Raw genomic sequence first — 12,463 nt, 5'->3', positions numbered from 1 at the left:
TTTGGTAGTGTGGGCCAGCTACAGGCCTTCTTGAATGGCACAGGTCTTCTTAATCCTTGTAAATCTGGTTCTTGGGATGGGTTGTGGGTGGAAAGTGCTTCTGACTCCACGTTAGAGTTCCATCAGTGGAGAAGGAGAAGGACAGTGCTTCTTAGAAACTGACTTAGAGCAGAAATATTTGTACTGTAATCACTCTCTGAAAGCAATGTATGATCCGAACTGCCTACATGCTGTGCTTACCCCAGTGGGTGTCTACATTTGGTTCCAGGTCATGGCATTCCCCCAGGTCCCAGTGAATTGTAGAGTTGGAAGGGACCCTGAGGGCCATCTAGTCCAACTCCCTCCAATGCTGGAATCTCAGCTCAAGACATCCATGACACATGGCCATCCAACTTCTGCTTAAATACCTCCAAGGAGGAGAGTCCCCATCTCCCAAGGGAGACCATTCCACTGTCAAAAAGCTCTTACTGTCAGTAAGTTTTTCCATATGTTTATTTCTGAATCTTCTTTTTTGTAACATGAAGCCATTGATTTGAGTCCTACCCTCCAGAGCAGGGCTGGATCAATACATATCAAAGAAGCGATTCAGTTAAACACATTGTATTTTTTTAAATTATTGTTCAATTTTACAATTAACATTCACATTAAAATAAAAGTCATAATCATAAACATATACGATTCTCTGAATCCTTGGACTTCCCTGAGCTGAGATTCCATGGATTCCATTCAACTGCATCATATAACGTTCTCCAGTTTTTCCTAAAATTCCATTCTTACCATAGTTCTTGTTACATTACAAGTGTTGTTACAATGCTCCCAATGTTTTTAATTGTGTACAGTGTTCTCCAAGGGAACTTACAAATTTTCCCCATTCCTTATTAAAGTTATTATTCTTGGTTTCTAATCTTTCCGGTCATTTTTGCCATTTTGGCGTAGTCCATCATTTTTATCAACCATTCCTCTCTGGTAAGGACTTTATCTTTTTTCCTTCTCAGAGCCAAAAGTATCGGCGCTGCTGTTGTCGCATACATAAATAGTCGTTTCTACTCCTTTGGTATTTCTGCACCTTAGATTCCTAGTAAAAACGCTTCTGGGTTTTTTCACAAAGGTTATTTTAAATATTTTTTTCAACTCATTATATATCATTTCCCAAAATGCTTTTGTTATCTTGCAGGTCACCATGTATGGTGGAGGGTGCCTTCTTTATCTTTGCATATCCAACAAATATTTGTAGCAGTTCTATATATTTTTGCTAATTTAGTAGGTGTTAGATACCACGATACATCATTCTCACAAAGTTTTACGAGCTGAAAGAATAGCATTCTGGTAAAAGTTAAATGATCCACTTTTGCTGAAACACTTAACCAGATTGTGGACTCTTGTTCACTGAAGGCTTTCAGCAGAGAATGTTTGAGGAAGAAATGGGAATTTCCCTTCAACTATTATATTACTACCATTATACGACTACTACTATGCTTTGGTTGGCATTCCCTGCATTACAGAGGGATGACTTGGGCGACCCTCGGGGTCTCTTTCTGCTCTGCAGTTGTTTTTTATTGTAGGGTGACAAGCAGAAGAAAGAAATTTGTCTGGATAAAAATCCAGTGTAAAAACAGTTGTGTGAGGGTTTTTGGAAGCATCAAAGTGGTGGAGGTAGGGGGGTAGGTTTCTGAGCCCAGAAACTTGTTTAGAAAGGCTCATAAGATGCCCTAAGCAAGCAGTCAGAACTCCCCGTTCCCGGGAGACATTTGAACTGTAACCGTGTATGTGCAAACAGAAGGGGAAACGACAGGCCGCCAGAAACTGAATAGCTAGAGGAGGCCAAGAACCTACCTCTTGAAAGACTGACTCCTGTGACTAAAGGATTAAAAGAGCAGCAGTTACTGCTCTCCTTACGAAAAGCACTGAGACACCACTTAGTGTGCTTTGGCATGCAGATTTTGGACTTCCCTGTCTTCAAGAGCAGGGAACGTTTGGCTTACTAACGAAAGGCTTATCAAGTGAAGGTGTTGTAAGTGAAAATTCACAGGTGTAAAGTGGAATCAAGCCACATATTCAGAATTTTGAATTGGAAAATATCACCAATGAAAGTCCTTTTGGGGGGGGAGGAAACATTTAATGAACTGTAAAAAAAAAGAGTAAAATTTAATGAACTAAACTTTGAGACTAAGTTGTGCCAGGAAGTTCAACAGACATGGATCAAGGGGTAAATCTGCAAAAAATATCTTTTACTGTGCTGAGTTGCTGGTTTCTGGGATTGACTTCAAAATCTTCTTGCCATTCTCTATCACCACCTGCTGGCTATGACTGAGCACATAAGCTTTGTTAGCTATTTGTGATTTTAAAAAATGTTTTACACAAATAGGTGAAGATAAATCTTTACTTGTCAGGCTGGCAACAGTTAAACAACAAGCATTGTTTACATATAAATTCATGGGTGCAATATGTTTCTCTCCCTTGAGCCCAAGAGAGGGTTCTGACATGACAGCTTATACTCTAAATTCACTCTTCCCTCCCACCCACCCAACTGAATACCTTCAAAATGATAGACTGATTCTGAGCAGGGCATGAGGAAAGATGCAAAGAGTCTTTGCATGCTTAAAATTCCAGGGTCGATTTCTAGCATTTCTGCTTAAAGGGTTGCAGGCCAAGATAGAAATATCTGCCCATCCTTATCCTGGAGAAGAGGAGACTGAGAGGAGATATGAGAGCCACCTTCAAATATCTCCAGGGCTCTCACTTGGAAGAGGGAGCAAGCTTGATTTCTCCTGCTCTGAAGGACACAACCTGAACCTGTTGTGATTGCTGTGAATTTCCATCTTGGTTGTGAAAAAAATAGCCCTTCCATTTGCACTTCTTCCATTCTTTTTCCAAGAAAAATTCCAGAGGTTTGATAGCTTTCCTCTCTAAATTCACTCCAAGTTGTGTGCAGACTCCTTTCTCTCCCAACTCTAACTCTGCCAGCTTAGGATAATAATAATAATAATAATAATAATAATAATAATAATAATAATTTATTTATATCCCACCCTCCCCAACCGAAGCCGGGCTCAGAGCGGCTAACAACAGTAAAATGAAAAAACATTCTAAATTCATTTCATTATAAAATTAATTCAAATTAGATTAATGGCAACCATTGGGCTAGAGTTCTGTGAGGATTGCCAAAGGAGGGAGTCAGGCTGTGCCCTGGCCAAAGGCCTGGTGGAACAGCTTTGTCTTGCAGGCCCTGCGGAAAGATGTCAAGTCCCGCAGGGCCCTAGTCTCTTGTGACAGAGCGTTCCACTAGATCGGAGCCACAGCCGAAAAAGCCCTGGCTCTGGTTGAGGCCAGCGTAACTTCTCTGTGGCCTGGGACCTTCAAGATATTTTTGTTTGTAAGTTCTTCTGTGGGACATACCAGGAGAGGTGGTCCCGTAGATACAAGGGTCCTAGGCCGTATAGGGCTTTGAAGGTTAAAACCAGCACCTTAAACCTAATCCTGTACTCCACCGGGAGCCAGTGCAGCTGGTATAGCACTGGGTGAATGTGATCTCGCAGCGAGGATCCCGTAAGGAGTCTCGCCACGGCATTCTGCACTCGCTGGAGTTTCTGGGTAGGGCAGCCCCACGTAGAGTGAGTTACAATAATCAAGGGCAGCCCCACGTAGAGTGAGTTACAATAATCCAGTCTGGAGGTGACCGTCGTGTGGATCACAGTGGCTAGGTCAGGGCGAGAGAGGTAAGGAGCCAACTGCTTAGCTTGGCGGAGATGAAAAAATGCTGCCTTTGTTATAGCTGCAATCTGCGCCTCCATGGAAAGGGAGGTGTCGAAGATTACACCCAAACTCTTAACGGACGGTGCTGGCACTAATTGTGTCCCCGCAAGAGAGTTATTCTGTTTATAGGATCAACAACTCGATAACTCTAATTAGTCGAGTAGAACAAACCAGCTAAACATCAGCTACCTCTCTGATTGTATGAAATTATTATATTCTTTGTCAGCCTACTATTCTAATATTAAACAAACCAATTAATTAAATTAAAAAATAAACCCCAAAACATTCCACAGCTAAACAGAACTACCATATAACGTACATTAAGGGAAGAAAAAACACCTAAATAGCAGGAGAACAAAAATCAAACATCTAACAGTAAGCAAGCAAAACTTAAATATTATCATGGAACAATGAACTATAAAAAACTAAAACAAATGGCAAAGGAAGAGGGGGGGGGAGGAACGAAAAGAAAAAAGGTTCTTGTAGCAGACGAAGTTCTTGTAGCATCACGCGCCAGCGCGAGTCTACTTGAATGATCTCTGAATGATCTCTGAATCTGCCAACCTGAACAACCAGGTGACCTTAGGGGATGGGCAAAGGAAGGCGGGGCAGGCTCAGTAAATTGTGAGGAGAACCTGAGCTTACAGGGTTAAACAGCTCAGAGTGTACGCCCTGCCTACTTCTGGGAGGAGGGGGATACTGCGTCATTTCCGAGAGTCTCCAGCCTTTGTTCTTCTCTCTCTACTTTCGCTTTTGAGGAGAGAGGACGTGTTTTCACGATGCTGTTCGCTGTGATAGATAATGGATAGTCTGCTGTAAATAAAACTGCTTTTAGCTGCTAAGATCCTGAGTGGACTTTGTTTGGGCACACTGAAGAAAGCACTGAAGAAGTTTTTGCAGCTTTCTCTTGCCGCTGCTGAACTCTGCTGTTGCTCAGAGCCTTTGGAATGTGGCTTTTGAAGTCCGGAGGCCGGCCTGGTAGCTGCGCAGCCGAAGCGGGCTGGACGCCAAGGCTTATCTGAGCAATAAAAGGGTAGTAACTTCAAACTGCAGTTTTGAGAAATTAAAGGATAAAGTGAGAGATTGGCTCCACTATTACCAAATAATGGAGGTTTACAAGATGGATAAGAAAATTGGCTTCCAGGTGGAGAAATCTAAATTGGAAACAGAATTGTTAGAACCCAAAACTAAGAATTTATCAAAAATGTATAACTTGCTGTTGAAATGGAATACGCAGGATGAAACAGTTAAATCAGCTATGATTAAGTGGGCGCAAGATATTGGTCATAACATTTTGTTTGCTGACTGGGAAAGGTTGTGGACCACCGGCATGAAATTTACGGCGTGTAACGCCTTGAGAGAAAATATTATGAAAATGATCTATAGGTGGTATATGACCCCAGTCAAGCTTGCAAAAATTTACCACTTGTCAGATAATAAATGTTGGAAGTGTAAAGAAAATGAAGGCTCATTCTTTCACCTCTGGTGGACGTGCCCAAGGATTAAGGCTTTCTGGGAAATGATATATAATGAAATGAAAAAGATGTTTAAATACACTTTCTTGAAGAAACCAGAGGCCTTTCTCCTGGGTATGGTCAGCCATGTGGTGTTAAAGAAGGACAGAACTTTGTTTTTATATGCCACAACAGCAGCAAGGATCCTTATTGCAAAGTATTGGAAGACACCAGACCTACCCACCCTGGAAGAATGGCAGATGAAGATGACAGATTACATGGGACTCACAGAGATGACAGGCAGAATCCGAGACCAGGAGAAAGAGACAGTGGAAGAAGATTGGAAGAAATTTAAGGACTATCTTAACAAATATTATAAGATTAAGGAATGTTAGATTGACATGGACTTAAAAATATTGTGGTTTTCAGAGACATTAGAGTAAGAAAAGGAATGGAATTAGTAAAAAAACTTTTGGGAAATAAGGGAATGGAGTTGCTGATGGGATAATGAAACTAGAATACAAAACGGTGAGGTATGAGGAAGTCGGGGAAATTAGGTTGAGAAAATAAGTTTTGAAATTATACTTGTTTTTTGTTTGCGTTTGTCTTTATTGTAGTTGTTTTGTATTTGTATGTTTTTATTGGAAAGTTTAATAAATATTATTTAAAAAAAAATATCTGAGCAATAAATTTTCTTCAGAGGTTATGGACGATAGTTACTGCAATTAGAGGAAGCTGCTTTGAAGCCTGTTTGAAGTGCTGTGTGCTTACAAAGGCTGTGAAAGCTGAGAAGCTGCTGTTTTTTGCTGTCGGAAGAAAGACCTGCTTTGAGGCTCTGCCTGGGAGAAAAGCAAGGAGCCTGGCTGCAAGCTGTGTGCTGCAAAGGGACACCAGAGGCCTATCCTCGGAGCCGGTTTAGTACACGTGAGTACTCCAAAGCCCCGAGGGGGGACCGGGGGAGGAGATTGCAGAACTCCAGGAGAGTTTCAATGTCCCCTTTGAGAGATTAAATCGGCAAAATTGGGAGGACTGGTCAAGAAGAGCACGGGCGTGGCTCACAGGGAAAGGCCTGTGGGGCTGTGTTCAACTTGAACCTACCCCAGCAGCTGCTGGTGCTGATGAGGCAGCCAGAGTGCAGGCAGCTACAGCACAGAGAAGGGACCAGAGGACTTATGGGCTTTTAATCCTTGCCCTGGATTCATCCCAGCTCCCTCATGTTGATGGTTTGAGCACTGCGAAAGCCGTCTGGGATGCTTTGGAGCGTGTCCACCAGAGAACGACGGCTGGGGCCAAAATCCATACTACTAGGATCCTTTTTGAGTTGAAGGTTCAGCCAGGGGGGTCAATGCAGGAGCATATAACCCAGATGCTGGCAGCATTCAACAGGCTCCGGCAGCTACAGGTCCCTCTCTCTGAGGAGCTCAAAGTGTACATTCTTTTGAGCTCATTGGACAGGAGCTATGAGAAGTTGTGTCTGACCTTGGAAGCGATGCCGGCCGACCAATTAAATCTTGATTACGTGGCGGGCCGCCTCTGCGATGAAGAATCCCGCAGACAGAGAGCTGGGGGGGAAAGCTCCAGGCCCAGGCTGTGCTCCCAGGAGTGGGGGTGCAGGGAATGCAGGAAAAGCTGGAGGGGAGACTGTGAGAGCTTTTGCTTCTTGCCGCTGTTATCGCTGTGGCTCCCCCTCCCATCTGGTGAGAGAATGTCCAGTGGAGGCACAGGAACAGCCGAAGGCCGTCTCCCATAGCAACCAGATAAAGGGCTCTTCTTCAAAGCGTGGGAAAGGCAAGCCGAAGGCAGCTGGCAGAGACACTGAACATAAACATTTGGCAGCCTCTATGGCTGCAGTCAAGAGTTGTCAACAGGATGCTGTGCTGGCTTTTGTCATCGACTCAGGTGCTTTGCATCACTTAGTGCCATCTGCAGGATTTCTGGAGAACTGCACCTCTGTAACTTCTGGAAAGACTGTGTGTTTAGCAGATGGGACTAAACATGCTCTCACGCAGACTGGCTCATGGTTTTGTTCTTTCTTACAGGATTCAATCCAGGCTTTTGTTGTTCCAGGACTGTCCTGCGCGTTGCTGTCTGTCAGCGCCCTTCTTGCTGAGAACTACAAAGTGTGTTTTGAGAACAATAAGTGTTCTATTTCTAAGAATGGACAGCAACTAGTCAGTGTTGAATGTAAAGACAGGTTGTTTGTGATAGATGCTTCTTTTGTAGGTACAGGTGACACAGAGGTGGCTCAAGCACGGTGTGCCAACGTTCCGGTTCATGATGCGTGTGCTCACTTATGGCACCGACGCATGGCTCACATGTCCTGGGGGTCAGTGAAGAAGATCCCAGAGTGTACGCAAGGGTGCAAAATGAAATCATGTGCTAAGTTTCTAAATTGCAGAGCGTGCAAGTCTGCAAAGGTAAAAACGTGCACATAACCAAGGTCTGAGAGGGTGACCACTAGGGCTTTTCAGTTAATTCATGCAGATTTGTGTGGTCCGTTCTCTGTGACCAGTCTGGGTGGGGCCAGGTATGCGCTCACACTGACAGATGATTTTCCGAGGAACGGCTGGGTTTTCTCGCTGAAAAACAAAAATGAGGCTGCACCGCTAATCAAAGACTGGATTGCGGCTGTGGAACTGCAGTTTTCCACACGGGTGCAAAACTTTCAGAGCAATCGCGGTGGGGAGTTCACCGGGTCTGCACTGCAAAGTTTCTTCCGCAAAAAGGGGATTCAACACCGATTGTCCTCTCCACACAGTCCCCAACAGAACGGGATTGCGGAAAGACGGAACAGGACTCTAGGGGAGATGTCCGCAGCTCTTTTGTTTGATGCCAGACTCCCACAGCGTTTTTGGGGGGAGGCTTGGCGAACGGCCAACTTTATTCTGAACAGGTCGTTCAGTTCAGTGGTAGGTGACACACCGTACTTCTTGCTGCACGGAAAGAAGCCGAAAGTGCACTACTTCCGCATTTTTGGCTGTGAGGCTTGGGTCCTCATACCAAAGGCCAAATGCAAGAAAGGTGAACCCAAGTCCCAAAAGATGATTTTCTGTGGGTATGAGCCAGGGACCAAGGGGTGGAGGTTTGCTTATCCGTCAGGGAATCAGTCCAGGATTCTGCTCATTAACAGTGCTGAATTCTGTGAGCAGAGTGGCTGGGCAAGGATACATGGGAACCCTGACATCCTGTCAGAGAGTCTGCTTGACTCTGCTGATGAAGGAGAGGAAGAGGTTGAACCTGCTACTGAGGCTCAGAGTTCAGACCCAGTGCAGGCAGAGGGGAGAATTTCTCCCAAGGCTGTGAAGATTGAGCAACGCAGTGCTCCATCTTCCCCCACAGGTTCGGCTGAGAAGTCCAGAAGGCGCAGTAAGTCAGAGGGGGAGCTCTCTGATGCCAAGGACGTTCTGGCTGGCCCCAGTGGGTCAGAGGGGGTTCCTGAAGTAGTGCTGCGCCGTTCAGCTCGGACGACCAAGGGGAAACCTCCTGAAAGGTTTGCCGTCACTAGCATGTGGGTCAGAATGGCACAGTGTGAACCCGAGAGTTTTGAAGATGTTCAGAAACTGCCTCAGGAAGAAGCCAGGAAATGGCATGAGGCGATGCAGAAGGAGATGAACTCAATGGAGTCTCTAGGTGTGTTCTCCCTCACAAAGTTGTTTTTTTTTAAAAAAATAATATTTATTAAGAGTTTCCAATTATAACAATATAAAAAAAAAACATCCAAATTTAAAATCTTATTTTCCATAACATCTTTCCAGGACTTCCCCTTCCCTCCCCCTCTTATATTCCAATTCTTACAAATAAAATCAGCAATTTATTATCCCAAATTTTAACCTTATTATCATTAACCCAATTTAAAAATATTTTCCCACCTCCTAAGATCGACCTATTCCCTTCCACGCGTTCCCCCCTTTAATATACATAGTAAATTAAAATATAATAAAATAAAATATGATTTTACACCCTTTGGATTCCAAATTTCCCTCCCCCTTTTCCTGGTTGCGTTCCCCATATTAATCAACATCTGATGTCTTCCTGGAGCTCCCACATTTATTTAAACCATAGTCCTTTACCAGTCTTTTTTAATTTTAAATGTCCAATCTTGGAAGGAGTCTATCTCAAAAAGGCCCATTTTTTCCATCCAGATTTTTATATACTTGGGAGTAAAAACTCCAATTTTATTTCTTAAACCTTTCAAATCTGGATGTCCCAAATGCTCCCACTTCCAACTTTGTCCAATTCTTATTATTCTTGTTGTTCTTGTTAATCTTTCTCCTCTTTCTTTTCCTGTTTTCCTGCACAAATGTTCTAATTCCAAAAGCTTCTAAATTCCGCTGCAGAGGCTCTGTTATTCAGGAACGAAACATGATGCCAAGTCCCTTCCATTTTTCAATAAATAAGTCTATTGTCTACTTTAGTGTGTAAACCTCTGTAGCCAAAATAGTGTTCCATTTCTGCAGTTTCCCAGGAGATAAAAAGTTCTGTCAAATTCAATGTCAACAACTTGTAATATCCCTCGGCTCCTCTAGGTGGATTGTAGTAACTCAGTTCCCTTCCAGATCACGTCCACCAGTCAAAGTAACTTATTATTCCTTGTTTTAAACATTTTGTATCCAATTTGTAACAAATATAACCGGCAAAGTCCTCGTAACAAAGTTCTCATTTTTGTTCTTCTGCTTTGACAGCTCTTTGACAGCTGTCAAAACCTCTCCTTGTCTTCTCCCGGCGCTCTAACTAAAACGCTCCCAGGTTCCGGGGGGGGGGGTTGCTTTTTGATTAAATTCCACTTTTCTCCTCCAGCTCAATCTTATAATTTTCCATCGCGAAATTTCATAACTTTATCAAAATAAGGTTGCGCTCAATCTTAGATGTTAAGTCCTTTACTTTAGCTCCTCTACAACAGGGGGGGCTGACTTCCTTTTTACGCCTCCCCCGCTCGTTCCAAATTCTTTAAAAATTTCTCGCCTTTTTTAATCCAAGTTCCGATTACTCACGGGTTATGCTTTTAAGTCCAAATTTCCAATAGAAGAAGTCAGCGCTCTCCGTCGAATGGCATGCGGCTTCGCTCGGCAGGGGCAGCGGAGGACTCAAAGCACCACCCCCCCTGTCACCCGTTCTGTAGCCTTTAAAAAGGCTCCTTCGCGGGTCGGGGGGGGGCTCAAAAGGTGCCAGCCGAGTCACCATGTCCATGGGTTTCAGCGCCCATGGTTTTTAAGGGTCCCCGCGTCGCCGGCGCAGTAGGACCCAGCCCCTGCCGAGCAGGCTCCCTCCGGAGCTCGGAGGGAGTCCGCCATTCGGCGATGGCGCCAACCCGGAAGTCCCCGTGTTCTCCCTCACGAAGTTGCCGGTGGGAAGACAGGCCGTGGGTAGCCGCTGGGTTTACTGTCTTAAGCCCACAGCGACAGGAGAACCGCAGTATAAGGCCATATTAGTGGCGAGAGGATTCACGCAGCGCAGGGGGTTGCATTATATATTGTTCTTCTCTCTCTACTTTCGCTTTTGAGGAGAGAGGACGTGTTTTCACGATGCTGTTCGCTGTGATAGATAATGGATAGTCTGCTGTAAATAAAACTGCTTTTAGCTGCTAAGATCCTGAGTGGACTTTGTTTGGGCACACTGAAGAAAGCACTGAAGAAGTTTTTGCAGCTTTCTCTTGCCGCTGCTGAACTCTGCTGTTGCTCAGAGCCTTTGGAATGTGGCTTTTGAAGTCCGGAGGCCAGCCTGGTAGCTGCGCAGCCGAAGCGGGCTGGACGCCAAGGCTTATCTGAGCAATAAATTTTCTTCAGATAAATGCCCTGTTTGATGTCAATGCCATGCCCGATGGTCCCAGGGGGCCCTCCTCTTGCTGTTGCGCTAGCACTTGTAGTGGCAGAGAAAGTGTTCCACTTGGCATCAGGAGTCCTCTGGTTTCCCCTACAGCTGGTGTTCTCAGGGCCACAGGATGATACCTCTCCTCTGCTACAACCAGCTGCCAGCCCTGTGGCTTAAGAGTCTCTGGCGTCTTGAGGGTGGAACCCCCCCCCCCTCTGGCTTCCCTAGGTGCCTTTCAGTTGAGACATCTGCAGAGTAATATATCTTGACCCAGGCTCCATGCCGAGCACTCAACCAGTCTGTCTCAGTCCAGGAGCACCGCTGGCATGCAGGACAGCTGGACCCACAACTGGGAAGACAGAGCAGGCACACAGCACAGTTGGGCCCACAAGCCAAGAGGGCAGAGGCAAGCACAAGCGGAACACTCCTGCAACACAGCTTCACCTCCCTTAGTTTATTTAAAACGCCGAGTCAAAGCCTGAGTCAGAGTCAGTTTGGAAAAAGTTCAGAAGATTAATTAAATTGTTTAGAGTTATGAGTCCTTGAAATAGGCTGGGCAGCGGCTGTTAAGCTGTTCGACTTCGTTAGATCTAACTTACAGTGCCAACTTCACAAGTTGTCTGATATAAAACCCCAGGTTGCCAAACTTTTGATAAGAAGAGGGTTAAAAGATTAAAAAGTTTAAAAAGTTAAAAGGAGTAGGAGCCCCCAACATCTAACTGATGTCTCTTCATCTCTTCATCTGTGGCTTCCTTCCACTCCTCTAACATCACAACACCCCATTTGGCTGTTTCAGTCCTCTAGTCACCTTTTGTGAAGGACTTCTTCATTACACCATCTGTTGCCTCCAGCTCCACCATTTCATCCTTCTGTTCTGGCAATCCTTCATCCATATTGTTCTCCAAAGTCTCTTTGTCCTCTTTAATTCCACTTTCCATTTCATTCTTCTGTTTTCTTAGCTTTTGGGTGGTTGCTTCCGTACCCATCTCTGCTGTTTCTCCTTGTTAAAATGTTATATATACAAACACACATACACATACAAACACACCAATTGCTCAGTGTTCCTCCATCCCTCCATTATTCCTAAAGCCACAGTTATCTCAGTTTTCCACCATCTCCATTTTACTCAAACTTCTGCCATTGAAGGAAAGGCTAGTGGAAGTCAGGGGAACGTCTGTTTCAAACTTCTCCCCCTTCCATTCCTTAACTGTGATAAAGGATGTGAAGCCTTCAAATATTGCATAGTGCCTCCACACAACCTATTTCACTCCTGATACCTTGCGTGGTCCGCGTTCCGGGTTCTGGGTTCAATGTAGTGATTTAGAAGAGATATTTTATTAACAAGCACACATGTACAGTATCCATCAAAGAAACTTAACATTCTTCAACTGGAGAAGCTCATAGCCTTGCTCTTAGGAGTTTACTAATCTTAAAGATACAATAACATA

General features: G+C 44.5%; 1 long non-coding RNA gene across 1 annotated transcript; it reads left to right on the top strand.

Annotated features, from left to right (window-relative positions):
• The first annotated feature begins 3,871 nt into the window (after nt 1-3,871).
• On the top strand, nt 3,872-12,092 carry LOC309342392. The gene is made up of 2 exons (XR_014156767.1): nt 3,872-4,370; nt 10,991-12,092. It is a non-coding gene; the product is annotated as an uncharacterized lncRNA (long non-coding RNA).
• Nucleotides 12,093-12,463: the final 371 nt, after the last annotated feature.

The sequence above is a fragment of the Podarcis erhardii genome (assembly GCF_964252035.2).
Source record: "Podarcis erhardii genome assembly, chromosome: 5".
In the NCBI taxonomy this organism is placed as follows: Eukaryota; Metazoa; Chordata; class Lepidosauria; order Squamata; family Lacertidae; genus Podarcis; species Podarcis erhardii.
The sequence above is the reverse complement of the archived record's forward strand: the minus strand, read 5'-3'. Positions and strand labels throughout refer to the sequence as shown.